Source organism: Callorhinchus milii, unplaced genomic scaffold (genome assembly GCF_018977255.1).
Source record: "Callorhinchus milii isolate IMCB2004 unplaced genomic scaffold, IMCB_Cmil_1.0 Scaffold3, whole genome shotgun sequence".
Classification (NCBI taxonomy): domain Eukaryota; kingdom Metazoa; phylum Chordata; class Chondrichthyes; order Chimaeriformes; family Callorhinchidae; genus Callorhinchus; species Callorhinchus milii.
This window is the reverse complement of record NW_024704744.1, coordinates 43,298,705-43,321,114: the sequence shown is the minus strand read 5'-3', so window position 1 is coordinate 43,321,114 and position 22,410 is coordinate 43,298,705. Positions and strand designations below refer to the sequence as shown.

Below are 22,410 nucleotides of genomic sequence, written 5' to 3'. Positions count from 1 at the left end.
AGGTGGGATGCATGGAAATCTCAGCTTGTTTTGGATATTCTTAAGCATGGAGATGGGTTTCTCATGTGTCAAGACACCCAGCTGACAAAAAAGCAGTTTGTGAAGCTCTCTGCTGTAGGAAAAAATTTTACAGTCCATTACTCCCAGCACTATAACACATTATTATTATAAAATGTCATAAAACCCTATGTAATTACCATTTTGTTTTGCCATTTTTATCCCACTGGCATTTTTCTCCACAAGCGCCAATCTACTCCCATTCTCATGCTTTCTCCCATACCTTTTAATATTCCTTCTCTTTAAGAGGAAGAGTAATGAAAGGAGTAGTCTTGAAAACCTGGGCAAAAGACGTTTCTGAAGGCGGTAATAAAGCAATCCTTTGCAACGTTTGTAATCTTCAACACCATTGTAAGTACAATCTGTCTATCCTTAAAAAAGGAGGTCAAAGATCTCTCAACTAACTTTTTTTAAAAAAGGCAGTTTCTCAAAAACAATTTTACATTTATAACAGCACCTTTCACATCAGGAAAATAATTGACCAGATAATAATAATAATCCTCGAATTTGATATAGCGGCTAATCATATCTTCAAGACTTCTCAAAGCGCTTCACAGTATATCCTGTATATTTTGTGGTCAGATAAATTGGTTGTTCACTTCATGGTTGTTTGTGGGGCATTTGCTGTGAGCAAATTGACTGTGGTGTTTGCTTACAAACTGTACAAGTCAAATATAATTGACAGTAATTGCTTGTGAAGCTTGGAGACATTTTGACATTATAGGCATGACATTAAATGTGCTATCATGCCAATGAGAAAAAGTTGAACAAACATTTTCTTCATAAAGGCTTGAAATCTGAAAATGTTAGTATTGAGAGTAGAAGATCAACTTCTCTACATTAAATCTCAGCAAAATTTAGAGACAAAAGAGGTAACTTTAGTGCAGAAATGTCAAATAATTTAATTAACATGTTTCAGTCAACCTACAAGCGTGGACTCATAAACTATGACTGTTGATATTTTATACATGTTGTTGTAGCTGGTTCTCATTTAACCCCTTTCCTTCATTTTCCAGCCACCCATTACGGCAAATCACTTCAATGCATGCATTGTGCTTTTTTATGGTGAAATGTTATTTCTAAGTTTAATCAATATTTGAAATACCAAGCTGCAATGTTATACTCAGTCCCAGTTTAAAAAGTTCATGCAATAGCCTTACTGAAAACCTGCAGGAAAATATACAGTACTTTTATTTTTGACACAGGATAAGATGAAAGGTTGTGATTTCTCACAAGTACTATATGCTAGGTTTAATTGGAAAGATTGCTTTAGTGTATAGAAAAAATGTTTAGATACAAGAAGCCATTCAGCCCATCGAGCCTATTTCACCATCTTATTAAATCACGGTCAGTTTTTTATCCCATTTTCCCAAATATCCTTACCAACCAAAGTAACACACTTTTATTTGACAAAATGTATGGGACTGAATACAATGCAAATTATTGTAACTTTATTGTCTGGGCCCTTTCCTCGCTTGTGTCAATGCCCATCTCGGAAAGTATCTCACATCCAACACAGCCGAAACCCTCGTCCATAATTTCGTCACTTTTATTCCAATGCCTTTCTATCCGCTATCCACAAAATCCAACTAATTAAAATCTCCGCCACCCATATACTCACCCACTCTAAACTCTGTACCCCATCACACCAGTCCTTTCAAGGCTTCACTGGATCTCTATCACAGAATGGATTGACTTCAAGATCCTCACACTCGTCTACAAATCCTTTCACACCCTGGCACCCCCCTACTTCTCCGACCTGCTTACTCCCAACTCCACTACCCGCTGCCTCCACTCGGCTGGCTCCAGCCTCCTACATATTCCTTGACCCTCCATTCCAGCCGCTACTCCCCCAAACTCTAGAACTCTCTCCCTCAATCCCTCCGCCTTGCCCCTTCCTTCCCCATTTTTAGATCACACCTGATCAGTTTCCTCTTTGACCGAGTTTACGGTCACCTCCACTCCCTTATTTTGGTTCAGGTCAAGCTTATCCACTGTTAAGTACTCCAAGACGCTACCCTGCATGAAGGGCGCTATATAAATGCAAGTTGTTGGTGCTTTTCAGTGAATGCTTCAATGAAAGATACTGCATTAATGCAAGAATTATTATTATTAATACCTTTCACCTTCAGAGATTGATGATCATGAGAAATGAAGGGCCAAATACCATAATTGTTACATGGCCCATCAACCAATGTTCAGGGTCACCTCTCCATCTAACTACGTTGAATAAGAAAGGCCACTTTTGAGGATAGGCAGTATCTTTTAGCACTGTAACTGATGTCGTTCCTGTTTGATTCTCAGATGCAAACCCTGGCCAGTCCAACGCCTTGGGACTTTCTCTCAGTGAGAAACAACAACAATTTGTATGAATGACTACCCTTTCACATCGCAAGGACGTCTCAAGGTGCTGGACAGTCAAGAAGTTGCACCTGAGCTGGGGGTTGGAATCAAGAGAAGTGGATGGCCGGGGGTGGGGGGGGGGGGGTGGTAACGTAAGGTACGGTCAAAGAAGATGGATGGTCTTGAGACGGGCCTTGAAGGAGGCAAGAGAGAGGGTGAGGCAAAGGCACTCCAAGATGAAGTTCCAGAAAATGTAAATTTGTTGTTTGTTGTTGCAGTTGCTGACCAAACAACGTAGTAGTAATGCCAGGCCTTCTGGACACTGACCTTGTCTCGGTCACTGCTGAATGGGTTCCAAAACATCCCACACTCTAATAGGTCACCCTTCTCTTTGGGTGGGAAAAATGGGAAAGAACGGTTTGCGCTAGAAACTGTCAAACACAGTTAGCATGTGCTGGTGAAATCATTAGAGCCAGACTCTTAAGCACAGTGCCAAGTCACGCTTTCCATTCATTTAATTGCTCATGACATGCAAAGATGCCAAAGGAATAGGCAAGCTTTCTCTCCCACTGGCCCATTTTTGCATAGTTTTGAGTCCAGACAGTTTAATGAATTCTGGTGTTTATCTGTACACAAAGCAATTAAATTCAATGCTTCACATTTGTTTTCTCCTCCTTATTGTTTAAGAACGCATTTTAATATATGCCTCTCACGCTGCTCCTATTCTACTGCCCAAATATAGTAGATCATGGGTGACTTGAGATAAGCTGCCGTTTTATATAAAATACTATTTGATAGGACACCTTATCATGTTGAAGCATCTCAAACCTGCACACAATTATTGTAAAAATCTGGTGATTGTTGCTATATATAGAGGTAGCTGATCTGCTCCATCAATAAAGTGAATGACTACTTTATTTTGAAGGTTTTTTTTGGATGAGAGAGGAATATTAGCAGGTCTTCAGGAGAAATCCCCATTCTTCTCTAAAGTGTTTTGACGCTATTTCTCCTAAGCTGGGAGGGCAGAAAGATCAATGAGGGTTAATTCTGCTGAATGTTATCCAATGACCACTGCTGGAAAGTGCACATGTGCAGACATTGAATGAGAACAGGATCGGTTTTGGCTGTGATGCTCTGCATGGTTGACTAGCCTGCCAACACTCACTAGCTACACTCGCACATGAAAAATGGATAATTGGTTAAGACACTGGAGACTGTGGAACTGCACGCCATCAGAAAAGGAAGTAGCCTACTGGCAGCAACCAAATGCACAAGGAATAGTAGAAGTCAAGGCACAGGTATGACACAGGTTTGTAATTTTGATTCACTACCTCTGCTAGAAAAAAAACAAGCCTTTCCATTTAGTAAATTGCTTCAGCAGCGATTACTGTCAATTGTAGTCAATATCAGTGTAATGGGGGTTGGGTGGGGGTGTTGCTTACACCAGGCACAGACTAGCTGTGGTTACAGAGGGGAATCTGAGAAGTCAGCAATCCTGGGCCACTGTTACACGCCTCTTACTGGTTGACGTAGAGGGGCATTAGTGAAGGCCCACCATCCAATGGTGGGGTGGGGCGAGGCGGGGCACGTGAAGCAGGACAGAGCCCACTGAGCAGATGAAGCGGGCGGGTTGAGAGGGGGTTAGGAGGTCGCAGAGGTAGGGAGGAGCAAGGCCATGGAGGACTTTCAAGGTGAGTACCAGGATCTCGAACTGATCTTCTGTGTGATGGGAAGCCAGTGGAGTCGGGCGAGGATGAGGCTGATAGGGTCACGGAGCCTAGTGCGGGAGAGCACAGGGGCTGCAGAGATCTGCATGATCTGCAGCCTATGGAGGGACGTGTTGGCGAGGCCGACAAGCAGGGAGTTTGCATAGTCAAGCCAGGATGTTATGAATGCGTGTATGAGGGTTTTGGAGGCCTGCGGCGTGAGACAATGGCGGAGCCGGGTGATGTTGTGGAGGTGGGGGAAGGCAGAGCGGGTCATGGCGCAGATGTGGGGTAAAAAGGATAGTTGAGGGTCAAACAAGACCCCAAGGTTCTGGACTGGCTTAGCAATGTGGAGTGTGAAACCATGGATGGTAATGCTGTCAGTGCCTGAGGTGTGGAGGCGTTGACAGGAGCCAATCAAGAGAGCCTCAGTCTTGTTGACATTCAATTGAAGAAAGTTAGCTCTCATCCAGGACTTGACGTCTGACAGACATTCTGTCAGGACAGCAGTGGCCCTGGAGTCAAGAGTGGGGGTAGAGTTGGAAGTTGACCCCACGTCTGTGAATGATGTTATCAAGAGGGAGCATATAGATATTGAAGAGGAGGGGACCAAGGACAGAATCCTGAGGAATGCCTCACGAGACGGTGCGGGAACTAGAAGAGAAACCATTTGCTGAGAGGAAGTGGAGATAGTGTGCGAGGTAAGATCTGAGCCATTCAAGGACAGAAAGGTTGAGATGAGAGGAGAGGCGGTGGAGGAGGATCGAGTGATCAACGGTATCAAAGGCAGCTGGAATAATGGGGTTATGGTAATAATAATAATAATAATCCTTGCATTTGATATAGTGCTTTTCACGTCGGGAGGACGTCCCAAAGCGCTTCACAGAACACACTGTAAAGTGAATTGACTGTATATTTGTGGGCGAACGCGGCAGCCAATTGCGCACAGCAATGTCCCACAAACAGTCATATATTGAAAATGATCAATTTATTAATGTTTTTGGTTTTTTGGAGGGATTATTATTAGGCGTGTGGAGTAAGGAAACTTGCCCAAGGTTTCGCCCTGCCTGGAATTGAACTCAGGTCTCTCGCTTGCAAAGCGAGTGCTCTAACCACTGAGCTACAGGACTCCACATACTGTATATGTGAAGAACACAGGGCTATTACACATGGAAATAGAGGATAAATAATAAACGATACTTAATGTCCTTTATTTTGTGTTGCACCACAAGTTCCCAAGGTATTAGTGGATATAATAAACAAGGTGTGACTTAAATCGACAAAAAAATTAAAACTGCTTAAAATGCAAGGATTATTATTATTAATGCTAACTTGTTTCTTTTTTGCCATGGAAACTTGCCTACCTATCAAAGGCTTTTTTAAAAAAAATCAAATGCATTTACTGGTTATACCTCTGCGGTTTTACTTCAGTTAAACAAAGCAGAGCTTCTCCAGTTTATCTGTGACAAAGGGAGACACAGTGTTTCCAGTGTAGGGTTTCCAGGGTATAAATGTTCACGTGATACTCATGTGGTTAAGCAATGGGAACATTTCCAAACAACCTAGATTATTGTATAGCAGCAGATAATTGCGAAGAGTTTTCAATGAGTCTTTAAATTATTCTGTATCTAATCACACAGGGCACTTTTATTTCTTACATTCTACAATATAAATCCAGATCCTTTCTTCTAGATTGAACAACTGAACCCAAATGTTATAATCTGGCACGAACTAGCTGGGATTGATGGCCAGTTTTTACGCCTTATCCTTCTATATAAATCCCCCCTGGCAACATTTGTTCCACCAGACGATGCTTTTTCAGTGCTCCGAGATGCTATAATAATAATAATAATCCTTGCATTTGATATAGCGCTTTTCACATTGGGGGACGTCCCAAAGCGCTTCACAGAACACACTGTAAAGTGAATTGACTGTATATTTGTGGGCGAACGCGGCAGCCAATTGCGCACAGCAGTCGTAGATTAAAAATGACCAATTTATTATTGTTTTTGGTTTTGGAGGGATTATTATTAGGCGCATGGAGTAAGGAAACTTGCCCAAGGTTTCGCCCTGTCTGGAATTGAACTCAGGTCTCTCGCTTGCAAAGCGAGTGCTCTAACCACTGAGCTACAGGAATCCACAAACTATCCCGCGTGAAGAGCGCTATGTAAATTTTTAAATATATTTTGTTTTATACTTTTTGCTTACAAGCATGTTATAGAATCTCTGAACCCTGGCCAGACACACCACACTGTAAGCTCCAACTTCAACCCCTTCATTGCATCTTTACAAGACAGGGAGTACACATTCCTTTTTTAATCCTGATTATTTCTTCTTTATAAAGTTCCTTCCAGTCAAATACCTTATGTGAAGCTCAGCTGTATTTAATCCAATAATTGCTATTTAAGAACTGCAACAGAACAAAATGCTATTTTCTAAAAGGACTGGATAATGTAGCCCGTGATAAGCTGTCTTATCTTGTCCATAACAGTAAAACCAGAGGACATGGCCTGCGAATGAAGGAGGATAAGTTCAGAACAAATCTGCGGAAACACTATTTCAGTGAGCAAGTAGTAAATGTATGGAATAAGCTCCCTAGGGAGATGGTGGAATCAGATAGATTTCTTTAGGTCATAATATCTCAGGATACAGTATATAGTTTGGGACATGACATGTGCATGCAACTGCCAAGATGATGGAAAGCGAACTGGATGGACCTCAGTCTTCTTTCGTCTAGGAGTTCTTATGTTCTTGTAGTTTGAGTGGCACTGCTGAGATCTTGTTAAAACTGAGCAGTATCAGCTATTCAGTTTGACAAATTATTGACAATCCAATTGCCAAACCTCATTTTAGAAACTCAGATTACATACATATTCCCTCCAAAATTCTGTGTGCCACGTTTTGTTTGTAAAATCTGTTTGTAGAAGACTCACTAATAAAATATATTTCCAAGTTTCACATGCTGCAGCCAAGGATGATGTTCATCCCACGTTTCTGGCACAGGACACAAACGCTGGAGGTTAAACCTACTGCATTCCACACGTCTCGGTTTACCCAATGTGCAAAGAGGAAGTTTCAGCCCAACAAAAACTTTCACTTGGTAACATTTATAAATAAATCATTTGAACACTTCCAACAGCATTTCAATCTGCACTTCTCCAATAAAATTACTAACTGTCTGGTTGGCTCAATCCCTACCTCGAGACTTGAGTTTACAATGAATGCATTGACAGAGATGCAGTTGTTCGATTTTTCCTTAATTCTCTGAGATTTTTAAAATAAAAATTTTTGCACCCCAGAGTGAAGAATGTCAATAATAGAACATTTTGCCGACAAAGTATACAGTCAATTCACTTTGCAGTATATTCTCTGAAGCAAGGAGAGCATTTTAAAAGTCGAGTCGTGAGGTGACAAACGAGGGAACAAGTGTTTTGGCTGCTTCTGGGGTAAGGGACGGTCGGAGACATCTAAACGATGTGATAAGGTGCTATATCAAATGCAAGGATTATTATTACTACCTTCCAATTTTCTGCTTTTGGCACCTACTAGTGGCCTCATTGAGCACTTGTATATTCTGTAAAGCACACATCAATGCAAGATAAAAGTAAAGCTCCTGCTTGGCTTCTCCCAACCTCAACTCAGTATCGGCCGTGACACCAAAATAAAACTCCCCCTCCACTCTCCTCCCATTTCCAATATCTTTGTGATCTCTAAGTGAGATGGTAAAATAGTTCTGGGTAATAATAATTTTTTTTTAGATTTGACATAATCGTGAGGACACCTCAAAGTGCTTCTCAGGATATACTATAAAGTGGAGTGACTGTATTTTGCAGGTGAACATGGCAACCAATTTACACACAGCAATGTTTCACAACATACAGCCATTCTGCTTTACAATATATCCTGTGAAGCGCTTTGAAATGTCTTGACGACATGATAAATTAATTATTAATAATAATACCTCATATCAGGAGGGCATCCTAAAGTGCTTCATGTGATATACTGTAAAATGTAGTGACTGAATGTGTTTTGTGGATGAACACAGCAGCCAACATGTGCACACCATGAAATGAATGCCCTATTTTTATTGCTTTCAAGATACAAACAAAAGACTATTTGGAATTAAATCAGCTGGTACTTTGTTGAATTTATTGACGTGGTTGGTGGAGCTGGTCAATGCCAGATCTATACAGATATTACCTGGGTTTGTAGAGCGAAGTGACCGGATGAACCCATCACCGTATACATTTTATAGTTTCATTCAGTATGTTGGTCATTAATAGTGATTCCCCAACAACTAATTATGTTGAAATTGCCAGTAGATTACACTAACTACCAGAAATGACAGGTTGCCCTCCCAGAGGCCAAAAATGCTTGTGCAGCTTAATGTAAATTTGCAACACAACGTGTATTATCAGTCGCCAACAGTTGCCAACAGACAAATTATCTGAGGCTGAATCAGATGGCACAGAATCCTTCCTTTGTTACACATCTTATGACATTCAATGATAAAACAATTGGCATCAGGTTTGCCCCCCGACCAGCCCCCCCCCCCCCCGCAACTGCACGACATGACTGACGGTGAAGTGGATCACCCCGCCAGTTAAAAAATCAGAGTTAAACCAGTGTCCCAGGAAGTCTCTGGCTGGCAAGTCTAATGGTGGGGGGGGGTCAGGCTTTGTCATCAATCATGTGAGGTTGCGACATTAATCCCTCTCCACTGCCTCGCCCAACTCCTACAACCTCCTGCATCTCAGCTTCCCTGCTGTTCCTCCGAGCAGCAAACAGTTGCCTGCTTCATATCTGCCGCCCGATCGACCTAACCATTGCCAGACAGACTCTCAGGCACTCTGTCCTCGTTCTCTGGTACTCTGTTCCTAAGTTTCTCCCTCACCCTTTTAAAGCGCTTTGAGACATCCTCCTGATGTAAAAGGTTGGTGAGTCACACATGGCCAGTTTTCTGTTATTAAGTGATTTCAGTTATCACCTTTTAAACTCTTTTATCCAGACTGCACCAATTCAAGCTTTCAGTCATGTCCCTTCAGTACAATCGACGAACAACAAAATTACATTTGTATAGCAACTTTCATGTCGGGAAGACATCCCAAGGCGCTGGACAGACAGAGTTACGGACCCGAGCTAGGGGTTGGGGTAGGGGAGGGCTGGGGGGGAAGCAGAGAGATCGAAAGCACAATCGAAGAGGAGGGTCTTGAGGTGGGTCTTGAAGGTGGTGAGTGAGAGGGAGGGACTGCGGGATGGAGTTCCAGAGGGTGGGGGCAGAGTGGCGGAAGGCCCGCCCGCCAATAGTGGGGCAAGCAAGGCGGGGGACATGAAGCAGGCCGGAGCCCGCTGAGCGGAGGGAGCGAAAAGAGTGGTAGGGGGGAGCAAGACAGCGGAGGGCTTTGAAGGTGAGGATCAGGATCTTGCACTGTGTCCTGTGTGTGATGGGAAGCCAGTGGAGTTGGGCAAGGATGGGGGTTATAGGGTCACGGAGCCTAGTGTGGGAGAGGACACGGGCTGCAGAGTTCTGGATGATCTGCAGCCTGTGGAGGGAGGAGATGGGGAGGCCAACAAGCAATGAGTTTGCATAGTTGAGCCTTGATGTAATGAATGCGTGTATGAGGGTTTCGGTGGCCTGCGTTGTGAGACAGTCGGAGCCGGGTGACGTTGCAGTGGTGGATGAAGGCAGAGCGGGTCATGGCGCAGATGTGGGGTAGACAGGATAGTTGGGGGTCAAACAAAACCCCAAGGTTCCAGACTGGCTTAGCAAGGTGGAGTGGGCAACCATGGATGGTGATGCTGTCAGCGCCTGAGGTGTGGAGGCGCTGACGGGAGCCAATCAGGAGAGCCTCAGTCTTGTTGACATTCAACTGTAGAAAGTTTGCTCTCATCCAGGACTTGATGTCTGACAGACATTCTGTCAGCACAGCAGTGATCCTGGAGTCAAGGGTGGAGGCAGAGAGGTAGAGTTGGGTGTCACCGCATACACGTGGAAGTTGACGTACTTGTCTCTGTCCTGTACCCGGTTGTGTCTTAAGTCAACAACTCTGATGCCAATCCATTCCAATTTTCGTGAAGTCAGACTGTGACCAAAGGACATTCTTGGACCCTGCAGGAGCTGGGTGTCCGGGCAAAGTTCCAGAGGATTATCCTGAGACAAATCCAGTCACTGGCAAGATTCACTATTTTTAAATCCTTTTATGAGTATCTCAAAACTGCACCTCAGCAAGACTCAGGATTGCATCCATTGAATTATCAAGTGAGTTGCTGGTGTAAAAATCATGACGATGTTTGACGTACTTGGGACATCTATTGGTAATGAGGTAAAGTGAGACAAATGTTTAACTATTTAAAGAAACTCAATCTCTTTAAGGTTTCTGCAAAGAATTACTTCTGCTCAGTCACATTTCACTCAAGGAAACATTACAAACGGCTTGCTCAAAGCCTGTAATGTGTGTACAGATACTGGAGCAAAGCGTAACTGGCCACAGCCTTAATTGTGAGCTCTCCATTACTATCATAGTAGTGGCTGAGCTCCACTCCACGTGCTTACCTTCTGGCTCTTTCAGATTATCTCAATGGGAAGGCCATCCGGGGTCACAGGCCTCTCCACAGTCCCATTCAGCAGCTGCTGGCAGGAGGGAGATGGCCCGTTTGTATGTTGGTACCCAGATCCCCTTCCCCCACTTCCCTCAACAACAAAGTGCAGCTCTTCTCTTATACATACTGCTCAAGGATTAAACCAACAAAATACACAGTCAAAACACTATTGCATAGTATATCTTGAGAAGCGCTTTGAGATGTTCTCCCAGCGTGAAAGGCAGGTGGTATATCAAAAGTTAAAGGATGATTCTAACAATAGAGGGGAAGAAGAAATTCACTACTGTGAAAAATGTAAATTGAAGAATAGGGCTGCCTTCTGGTGAGGAAGCGTGCTCTATACGTGTGTACCATGATCTGCTGCGACGCTTAATGTTACAAACTGAGAGAATATTTTAAAAGAAATGAAAACTGTGTGCACCGAGAGACTTGCAGCAAAGAGCAGAATGTGAATCTGGCAGTAACTGGAACCCAAGGCACTGCATTGTTCACCAGTCTTCACTGCCTTCTTTGTGCTGAAATTATTCCCTGCGATCTGGCACATGTCACAAATTCCTCATTTCTGGCTCAGGAAAGACAAAGAAAACTTAAAACACGCTCTATAGGTAAGCTTTCCTTTTTTTGGGATCTATTCTCTATTAAAGTTAAGCTTTCATACCATACACTTAGGAGGAGAAAGTGCACGTGTATTTATTTTCCCTGCTCTGAAGTCTGTAGATCCTGAGATTGCACCTAAGTCTTTTTTTGTTAAATTGCTCAACTAGAGTGAAACTACACTTGTCCAAGGCACAGCGTTGCCAAACATTGTTTAACACGAACCATTGTTCTTTGAACTGAACATTCTCACAACCATCAATTCAACACAACTGGAAGAGGTAAAGTGCAGCCCTGAACTTACGGTTACAGTCAGTCTCCTCCTGTACAGCACAGCGCACAACATTCATATCCTCGCGCAGGCTTAGACTGCAGCTACCACAAGGAAAAGACTTGTGTGGCTATCAAAGACTGCATCCTGAAACGTCTTTCACTCTTCAGTCAAAATGCAGTGCACACGAGTACCTCTTGCTGGGTTAACCGGCACGTCAATTTACATGCAAATAGCAGCTCTACCGGGGCCTGTCAGAGTGAAGAATGGAGCCTTGTCAGCAGCTTTAACCAACCAAGGCCACTTAAATCCACTTTTTGGCATGCCCTGTTACTTACTGAAAGTTTTTCTTCTTGCACACCGCAGAAATGTTTATCTGAATTCCTGGGGAATGTTTATGTTCACTTATGATCCATCACAGTCTGCTTAGCTGCTCGGGACGCGTGCGAGAATAGAGTGAGAAGATACCTGCCACCGCTTGTCACGCAGGCATCAATTCCCTTTCTAAAGTACAAATGCACATGTGTGATCGCACTCAAGACTACCGCTCACAAACTGTGTAAGCTGAAGGAAAGCAGTTTTTAATGAGATACATTTCTCCAAAATGAAACTCTTAATAAAACTTTTACACAAAAAATTCCACTGTGAAGTTATCGCACACAGATTTGCCTCAATTTAATACATATGACAGTTCATAGTGTTACAGCATGACAACAGGCCATTCAGCCTATTAAGTAAACGCTGGTGTTTTTTTCCCACTTGGGTCACCTAATAGAAGCCCACTCCACTGCAAGTTCTCCAGACCTATTAATATTTACAATACCTATTTACAATTAATATTTACAATTAATAATGTAATACTTGCATTTACTTAGCACCCATTGCATAGGATAACTTCTCAGGAGCTTCATAGTAGCTGATAGTTCCATTAATATTTACATTCTGCAAGTACAATACTTCACCTTACAAATATAAACATTATAAACACTGTAACTCAGTGGTTAAAGCATTTGCCTCGCAAGTGAGAGACATGGCTTTGATTCCTGGCGGGGCGAAATGTTGGGCAAGTTTCCTTACTCCACATGCCTCTGTGTTTACCTAGCAGTAAGTAGGTTGTTGGTGGATTGGCGGATCGCTTTTCCAGGAGTAATAATTTCTTCAAAAAAATAATAATAAATTGGACACTCAAATCACGACTGTTTGTGGAACAGTGCTGTGCGCAATTGGCTGCCACGTTTCGCCCACAAAATATACTGTCAATTCACTTTACAGTATATTTCATGAAGCGCTTTGAGACGTCTCAAAGACATGATAAAGCTCTACATCAAATGCAAGGATTATTATTATTAGCTTCTTTCAACTAATGTATGACTTAATTATTGATCAAACGCCTATTGTAAGGTCAAGAGGAGGACAACTCACTGATGATTTCACTAAGTTGAGCTACATTCTCAGCACCTCTGACAGTGAAGCAGCTAATGTCTGTCTGCAGCAAGATCTGGAAAACATCCAGGCTTGGGCTGACGAGCGGCAGATAACATTTGCACCACTAAGTGCCATATAATAACCATCTCCAAAAAGAGAAAACCCAGCTACCTCCTGCTGATCTTCAATGGCACAGCAATTGCCATCAACATCCTGGGGATCACCACTGACAAGAAAGTTAACTGAGACAGCCATATCAACACCATGAACACAGATCAGGGCAAGAGTTTAGATACTCTGTGTCCAACAGCTCACCTCCTAACACCACAGTGCCTCCCACCATTTACAAGCTTCAAGTCAGGAGTGTAATGCCTCTTTTCAAGGCCGAGGTCTCTATCTTCTTCAGTTACTCCTTATAGAACGCAATTTACATTATTGAACTCCTTTCACATCAGTCTTAAAGCTTTTCGCAGTCCAATGCTTATAGTTCTTCACATTAACACTAAGGACCAGCTTGTTGCTCTTGTTGCACTGTCACCACAGCGTCCTTATTTTGTGGAAGTCGGAACTATACGCAGTACTTTAGGGTGTAACTTGGCCCTAGCCCTGTGCAACTTGATCATGCTCCTCCAGCCTGCTCCCTAAAACAAAATTCAAAACAGGAACCATGAATACTGACACAAAATAGTCTAGCGCCAGTTTAAATAGTATACAAAACAATTTGCATTTATGTAGCACCTTTCACCATTCATACAGAACGCCTGAGCCGCTGAGTGAAGGGGTTTGGTATAGGAGTGGGGGTGTGTGAGCAATATACAATTCAATGGTATTAGGTTTAATCTCATCCATGTTAACTGTTCCTCAGAAGGACAGCACTGACTCTGATGTATTTTTCATCACAAGTTACAAAAAGCATTGGATTCAAAGCTTGTAAGTTTCTATTGACGGTTTTGGATGTTGTGATACAACGGAGCAATAAAAGGCATTCTCCTTGGCCTGGGTGTTAAATCACAAATCTTTTGGAAAAGCCGTAGGCAAGGTTACAGAGGCTGTGAGTGAGGGCGACATGGCATTTTGATTTATAGATTTCATAAATGAACATTGTCATTTTTCCATACCCGAAAGGGGCTACGAGTGGAATTTGTCAAATGCATCGGAGATACTTTTTACACATTAGAAAAATGACCCTGATATCCCAGACACTCAAATGTACTCTTGAGTGCAAACAGTAAAATGTAAAAATGTAAGCAGCATTTCAAACACTGAGTCTATCTTGTGCTCACTGTTCTTAAAACAGCCTTCCATTCCTTCAGAATATTTCTCCATAGGTGTGACATTGACACCTTACGGAGAAAAAAAAGCTACAGTAATGCAAGCCAGCTCTTGAGGAATTGAATTGATATTCATGTATCCTTTGAATACAACCCTTGATCTATGTGGCTGGAGGAAAGGGAGGAACAGCCTTCAGTTAAAATATACCCCGAAAACAAGTTGCATGTGTTGAAAAGAATTATTGGAAAATAAGAACATAAGAATTAGGAGCAGGAGTAGGCCATTCGGCCCCTCGAGCCTGCCTGGCCATTCAATAAGATCACGGCTGATCTTCAGACCTAACTCTAATTACCTGCCCTATCCCCATATCCCCTAATCCCTCTATTTTTTAAAAATCTATCAGTCTCAGCCTTGAAGATATTCAAAGACTGAGCATCTACAGCCTTCTGGGGTAGTGAATTCCATAAGTTCACTACCCTCTGAGTGGAGAAATGTTTCCTCAACTCTGTTCTAAAATGCTAACCCTTCATTTTAATACTGTGACCCCTGGCTATAGATTCTCCTACCAGGGGAAACAGACCCTCAGTGTCTACTTTATCCAGCTCTTTAAGAATCTTATATGTTTCAATAAGATCTCCCCTAACTCTTCTGTACTATAGGGAATATAGCCCCAGTTTATTCAGCCTATCCTCATAGGTCAGTCCCCTCATCCCAGGAACTAACTGAGTGAATCTACGCTGCACCCCCTCTAGGGCAAGTATGTCCTTTTTTAAATAAGGAGATCAAAACTGCACACAATATTCTAGGTACAATCTCACCAAAGCCCTAAACAGTTGCAGCAAGACTTCCCTACTCTTGTACTCTGAACCTTTTGCAATGAACGTTATCATGCCGTTTGCCTTCTTAGTTGGAGTCCTGTAGCTCAGTGGTTAGAGCACTCGCTTTGCAAGTGAGAGACCTGAGTTCAATTCCAGGCAGGGCGAAACCTTGGGCAAGTTTCCTTACTCCACACGCCTAATAATAATCCCTCCAAAAACCCCAAACAATAGTAAATTGGTCATTTTCAATCTACGACTGTTTGTGGGACATTGCTGTGCGCAATTGGCTGCCGCGTTCGCCCACAAATATACAGTCAATTCACTTTACAGTGTGTTCTGTGAAGCGCTTTGGGACATCCTCCCGACGTGAAAAGCGCTATATCAAATGCAAGGATTATTAGTTGCTTGCTGCACCTGCAAACTAACTTTTTGAGACTGGTGTACAAGGACACCCAAATCCCTCTGAACACTAACATTATCTAATCTCTCCCCCTCAAGAAAATAATCTGTTTTTCTATTTTTTCTACCTAGGTGAATAACTTCACACTTCCCCATATTAAATTTCATCTGCCACCTACTCACCCACTCCCCTAGCCTATCTATATCCCGTTGCAATCTTTTTTGCATCAACCTCAGAGCTTACTCTCCCACTTAGTTTAGTGTCATGGGACGTCCGAAAGGGGCTCCGAGTGGAATTTGTCAAATGCATCGGAGAGACTTGGGACGTCCTCCCGACGTGAAAGGCGCTCTCTAAGTGGAATCTTGTTGTTGTTGTTGTCATCCGCGAATTTAGATACGTTACATTCAATGTCCTCATCTAAATCATTGATGTAAATTGTAACTGAATTGGAAAACTGCAGTGAAAATGCTGGGAAATGTGTCTCATAACATGAACTGCATCTCATGAAAGTAACCCATGCACATCATTACATCACTCTGACTCATGAGGTACAGACTCTGACTGCAGAGATTACCTTGGAGCAAACCTCTGGTGGATCAATGTGACAAACATGGGTTCACTACACAAGACCCATTTGATGTCCTGAGATGCTATATGAAAATGATTGCAACATTTACTCTGCATTTTTTTCCTCTTCTTAATCACAATGAACCCAAAGTGGCTTGGAAATTTTGAAGCTTTTTCCATATGGTAATGAGGATTTGGTAATCTTTAACCTTTTCTCAACGATACAGAAATTCTACACCAACACAATGCAAAGAGTTAAACAAGAGTGATTAATCTGTATAACACTAAGTAACCTTCACATCACACATTGTGGTGTTGACACTGGAGAACCATGGTACTAAAGTAATCAAGTTTTCTCTATAAGCTTTTCAGACCTGACAACAGGATTGTTCATAAGATAACTAAAATACTATCTCATGTTGTGAGAAAAATCATTCAATAAATCAAACCTCAAACTAATATGCAAAAGCCTCAATTGACTTGTCACAAATTAATTCCTTGGCCTGTGCTTCAGGGCATCCGAGAGAATGAGAGACAGCACTGATGTGCTGTTCCACTAGGTCATTTATCATCTCTATACAACTAGAATCCGTCGGATGTGGCAGTAACTTGCAATTGTGAATGAAGGAGCTCGTCAAAGTATAGGTTTCTGTCTCACATGTCAGCACATAGCACATGTCTGGTTCAGAACAGCTGCTACAACATTGGGATCTTTAACATCCACCTGAGCAGGCAGACAGCACCACAGTTTAACATCAAAAACTCAGCTGTGCATCCGCAGCATTGCATCGCAGTGTCAGCCTAGACTTTGAGTTCAAAGTCCCGTTGTGGGGTTTGAATCCACAATCTTCTGACTAGGGGTGAGAGTGCTACCAATAGAGCCAGTCACAGGGGCTTCAGGGTATTTCAGCCAGGCTACTAGATGGAGCACCTCAGGAGGATGGAGGTGCAAGAATCAAGATGGTCCACAGTACTCTTGGGCACTGGTGATGACAGATCAGCCAACCTGGCTCATCAGCAGAACTTGAAGGGAAAGGCCTGTAAGTTCACTTGGGCAGAGATTGTTCCCATTCATTTCCTGATAACCCTGCAAGCCAAAGCCCTAACAGACTGTGTGTTCCTGGCTGGACAAGCAGTGGGAAAGCTTACCAGACAATTCTCTCAGTGACAGGCTATGCGGTTTTGACTGGTTAGACTCCAGCAATACCCCAACACAGATTCTGAGGTCTCAAATCCTTATTTTTTATTAATGTTGCCTAATACTCTCTAAAAAGTGGGGCACATCCCTCCAGGGAGAATGTGCATTCCATTCCAGACACAAGGAAACATCTACATGTAGGTGACTTACATAAAGTGGAATTCTCAGTTTGGTTTGGATACTCTGAAGGATTGCAATGGGTTTCACATGTGTCAAACATTCAGCTGGCAAACAAAAATACCTAAAACTGCAGTACAATGTGCAGAACTGTGCTTAATATAACTAACATGAGCAATTTGGAGTTTAAAAAACGTCAAAGGCCAAACCTAACAGACACTGAACAGTTCTCCCCAGCAATGTTTTAACCTGTACTAGACAGATGGTTGTGCCGATCTTCTCTTGTGCCTCTGACTTAGGGATGCTGCTCATCTACCTCTGAATCGCCTGACTGGAAGTAGCTTGAAAGTACAAATGAATGGACTAACCTGACTTTGCTACGGGAAACAAAATAACATGTAGGTTGTTTTTTTGGCCCAGCATGGAGCCAGGTCCAAGGGGCATCACTATTCATAAAGTTACATTGAGTAATGCAAAGCCATTCGACCTAACTAGTCTGAACCAGTGTTTATACTCCACATGAGTATATTCCTATTCCCCAATTTATACCTCTCTATTCCCTTCTCTCTCATATAAGCATCAAGTTTTCTCCCAAGTACATTGATATGATGTTTTTGCACAGCTTCTGGCAGTGAGTTCCACGTTCTCACCATCCTCTGGGCGAAGACATGTCTCCTAAACCCCACAGAGATTTACTACTGGCTATCGTACATCTCTTGTTTTTTTTCTACAAGTGGACCAATACTTTCCAACTCGCCAGTCAGTGGCTATTCGATTTACAGTAATAATCAAACGTTCACAGGCAGCAAGATGGCAAATGGAGCAAAAAGCCACCCCAATGCCAGAAAATGACCTTGGACAGTTGTTTGCCAGGAAGTGCAGCATGGATAATCTTACCGTAGGCAATGAGAATAAGATACATCAGACTGGTATGGGCTTGCTATGGGAGACGTGTGCCACAAACAAAAGGTTTTACAAAGAATACCTGTGCCAACAACAAACCAACACACTTTCCTGAGGCATGCTTTGCACAAACAACACAAGCCAGATTGAAAAATAAACTAGAAGGAAAAAAATCACCCTTTTTTGATGATGTAAAATGACTGGCGTGCAGCCACTGGAAAGCCAACAAGAGTGCAGCTGGTTCCTCGTTCAGGTTGTGCCTTTCCTGAACAGACTTCCTCCTCGAGGAACAGTACTGCTGTTACTCTACAAGACGTGTGACAAATTAAATAATCTCTGCTACACGAGAAAGAAATACAAGCCTTCATTTGTAAGTACCTACAGATTTATTGAAGTATTGTGTTCTGGCATGTATGCATCTGGTTTTCTAGACTTGTTTCGTTGGCTTCTTGGTCAGCCTGTGAGTTAAGAGAGCATTTTTTTCCAAAGTTGCATTCAAGTCATAACATCTGTCCCATTCTGCTCTCTCTCGGGTTACATTATATTATCTGGAATCCTTTCTATTGCTTCGGTCCACCAATACCTCTCTCCGAAAGCCGCTGAAACCCTAGTCCATGCCTTTGTCACCTCTCGGTTGGACTATTCTAACGCCCTCCTCGCCGGTCTCACATCCACTACCATCCATAAAATCCAGACCATTGAAAACTCTGCCACCCACATTCTCACCCGCACCACACTCCGCTCCCCGATCACCCCAGTCCTTGCCAGACTGCACTGGCTGCCTGTCCCAGAGAGGATAGACTTCAAGATCCTCCCCTTGTATTCAAATCCCTCCACTCCTCTGCACCCCCCTACCTCTGTGACCTCTCTCCTCAAAACAGTGCCCGTTGCCTTCGTTCCTCCAGGTATGGCCTCCTCCTCGTCCTCCAAGTCCTCCGCTCCACCCTCAGTAGTCGTGCCTTCAGCCACTATGCCCCGAGGCTTTGGAATTCCCTTCCTCACTCCCTTCACCTCGTTCCCTCTCTTCCTATTTTCAGGTCTCTGCTGAAGACTTTTCTCTTCGACTGCACCTTTGGTCACCTTCCCTCCGTACACAATTTTTACAAGTGCTTTGCACAACCTGCACAATAACAATGTGTTTGCACAACTTACATAGACCTAATTGTGTTTTAGTGACATTTTTCCCATTGCAAATCAATAACCACTACAGAATAGTAGTACTTTTCAGTGATGAAGACACCCATTTAAATGTTTATCATCGTTAATAATGCAGCATAGAAGGGGAAAAGCTTCAAGATGATTGTTATAAAGTTTTAAGTTTTTGCAAATTTTGGGAAAATGCTTAAAATCCAGTTTTAAAGTAGAGCGCAATTGGCTGCCGCGATTGACCCCAAAATGTACAGTTAATTCACTTTACAGTGAACCACCTTGAGACGTTTCGAAGACGTGATAAGACTCTATATCAAATGCAAGAATTATTATTAAATTGGCTGCTGGGATAAATATATGGTCACTACACCTTACATCAACTTTGAGACATGGAATAGTAATAAGTAATAATCCTTGCACTTGATACAGCTGTTTCACAGCAGGTCTCAAAGCTCTTCACAGGATTTACTGTAAAGTGTAGTGACTGTATTTTGTAGTTAGACATTTGATGTAATAGGTTCCATTACAAATGCAAGGATGATTTTTATTCATTATTATTTCATTTTTCACTTTATTGCGCTTTGAGATGTCTCGAAGACATGATAAGGTGTTATATCAAATGCAAGGATTATTATTATATTGTTGAACCCAATTTTACCAAGTTTGTGTTAAAGGCATATTTGTTTCCTGAGGCTTGAATTTTCACATGGTCAAAGCCTCAAGATAAATGCTTAAAAGTTAAGGTTTTGCAGAATTTTGGAAAATTCTTAAATTCAGTTTTCAATTTGGAATCTGTTTCTAATTGAATACTGAATTTAAGAATTTTCCCAAATCCTGCGAAATCTTAACTTTTGCTGAAAAATTCAGGTTGATTTGAAGAATTTGCTAAATTTCCACATAACCTTACATTTTGAGATATTGCTACTAAGACCATATGAAATTTTGGCCAGAGCTTTACTCTCCATGAACTAAACATTCCTTTCATGGGAACCTTGGGAATCGAATGGGCACAAATCAGAAAATCACAGCACGAATAATGCTAATATGTCAGATATTGAACATCAAAGCTTAAAATACTTTGCCCAATTACTTTATTATGGATAACAATCTGTCTCTGTGACATTTAAGAAACTAACTCCATCCCTTTTACCTATGAAAGCACTATTAGTTCCTCTCAAGCTCATAAGATGAAGTGTCAACTTGTCTCAGGGACGTCTATAAGTAGTTAGGAGTAAGTCAGAATGTGGGAACGCCCATATTATCAAACTGTTTGACTGACAGCACAGCGCAAGATATAATTATTTATTAATGTTTCTGAATGAAGGCCACCAACAACACAGAGTGAACGATGTGGCAGTGCTTACCATCAGCCTAAAAGACGGAAGAAAGAATCCCAAGAGTAAACAAGAAAGAAAAACTAACCCGCAAAAATTCACAGGAAACTAGAACTGTATATAGATGAGAAACACCAGAACACTGTCAACTCTGTGATCTCAGTTCAGATAATGATTACACATTATTTAAGCTTGGTTCTCATGGCTGAAATTTGGTTCAGCCTCTCAACAAGAACACTCTCTTGCAATCTCTCCCAGATACTTGATATTAAACTGTTGACAAAAATAATTCTGTAGTGAGACAGCGAACCCAATAATCGTTTTACAAAATCTGTAAAATTACATTCTATACATATATACACAATTCAAGATAAAAGAAATACATCATTGTTCACATCACATATTAAAAGACGAAACTGAATCTAACATCCATGCATTAGTCACACACAGTAAATCTCAGCACCAGGCACCTCGTAAATTTTCTGTAACAGTCTGCATTATTGCCAGGACCAGGTCACCAGAAGGCAGATCTTGGGATCCGCCCATCAAGTCCATCCTCTGTAGGAAGGAAAATTATGAGCCTATTGAATTGAAAAAGACCTAACCCTCAGCTCTTGTCCTCCCCCGTGCTCAAGCCTGGTTAGAGGTTGTTAAAAAGAAAAGGGACAGACAGTTGTGTTTTTGTGGGATGGGGTGGGGGAGGAGGAAGGGTACAAGGATGAATCAAACTACTGATGCAGCACATATCTGTCTCAATGAGGAATTCTCCCCTCCCCCAAAAGCAACTCCCACTACTGAAAGCTTTTATTCCTAGGTTCCTTACCCTATAAACTCCAATTTATCCAAATCTCCACTGCCCGCAATTTCACGTAAACTCCACACTCATGTCACCTCAGTCCTCACCAGGCTCCACTGATTTCCTGCACAATGTCAAGCTCCTCACTTTCACTTATGAATCCCTTCATGCCTCCTTATTTCACTGCTCTTCTCCTACATCACTACTCTGCTCGCCTCCTAAGTTCAGTTTGCTGCGCATTCCCAACCGCTTTGTGCCACGATAAGTGACTGAGCTTTCAGATTCTATGTCACTACCTCTGTCCCTCTACCTCTGCACCTCATGAATAAAATAAAGAAGCTGCTGTTATAACAGCTTTGAACATGGAAACATTTTAGTACCTTTGAAGAGGACAGGAGTTTTATGTTACAAGACTTGCACAAGAATGGTTTTCTTTTATCACAATACATTAGTGAAAAGGTATTTTCTCACTTGCAATATTCAGTCAACAAATATACTGCAATCTCCCTACACGTCGAAAGGTAAATTAATGCTGATCTCATTAACCAGGTACCTGTAAATTTCCACATATAAATATCATAGAATATGGTCTTACTTAAGACTAGTGACAAACCCGCAGTAGATAAAAGTAGAATTCAGAGCTTGGTCACATCCTTTCCCTGATATTATAATCCCCTCATTCCTCAGAGAGGAACAAAGAAACACAGGCTACAGTTTATTACTGTCACACAGGCAATAAAGAGCATCGATAAACACAGCCTAACGGAAGCTGGAACCAGTGGGAGCTGTATGCATTCATCTTTCTCAAGATCCATTCATTTTCAGAGATTAAAGCCCCTTAGTCAGTTCACACGCACCCT

General features: G+C 42.2%; 1 protein-coding gene across 1 annotated transcript in view; it reads right to left on the bottom strand.

The window, feature by feature from the left end:
- The window catches only part of ankrd6b (ankyrin repeat domain 6b), a 57,278-nt gene extending 45,620 nt beyond the window's left edge, over positions 1 to 11,658 (bottom strand). Inside the window, exon 1 of the mRNA XM_042333106.1 lies at positions 11,605 to 11,658. The gene's annotated coding sequence lies outside the window, so the exon portion shown is untranslated. The remainder of the gene's footprint in view (positions 1 to 11,604) is intronic.
- Between the last annotated feature and the right edge of the window lie 10,752 nt (positions 11,659 to 22,410).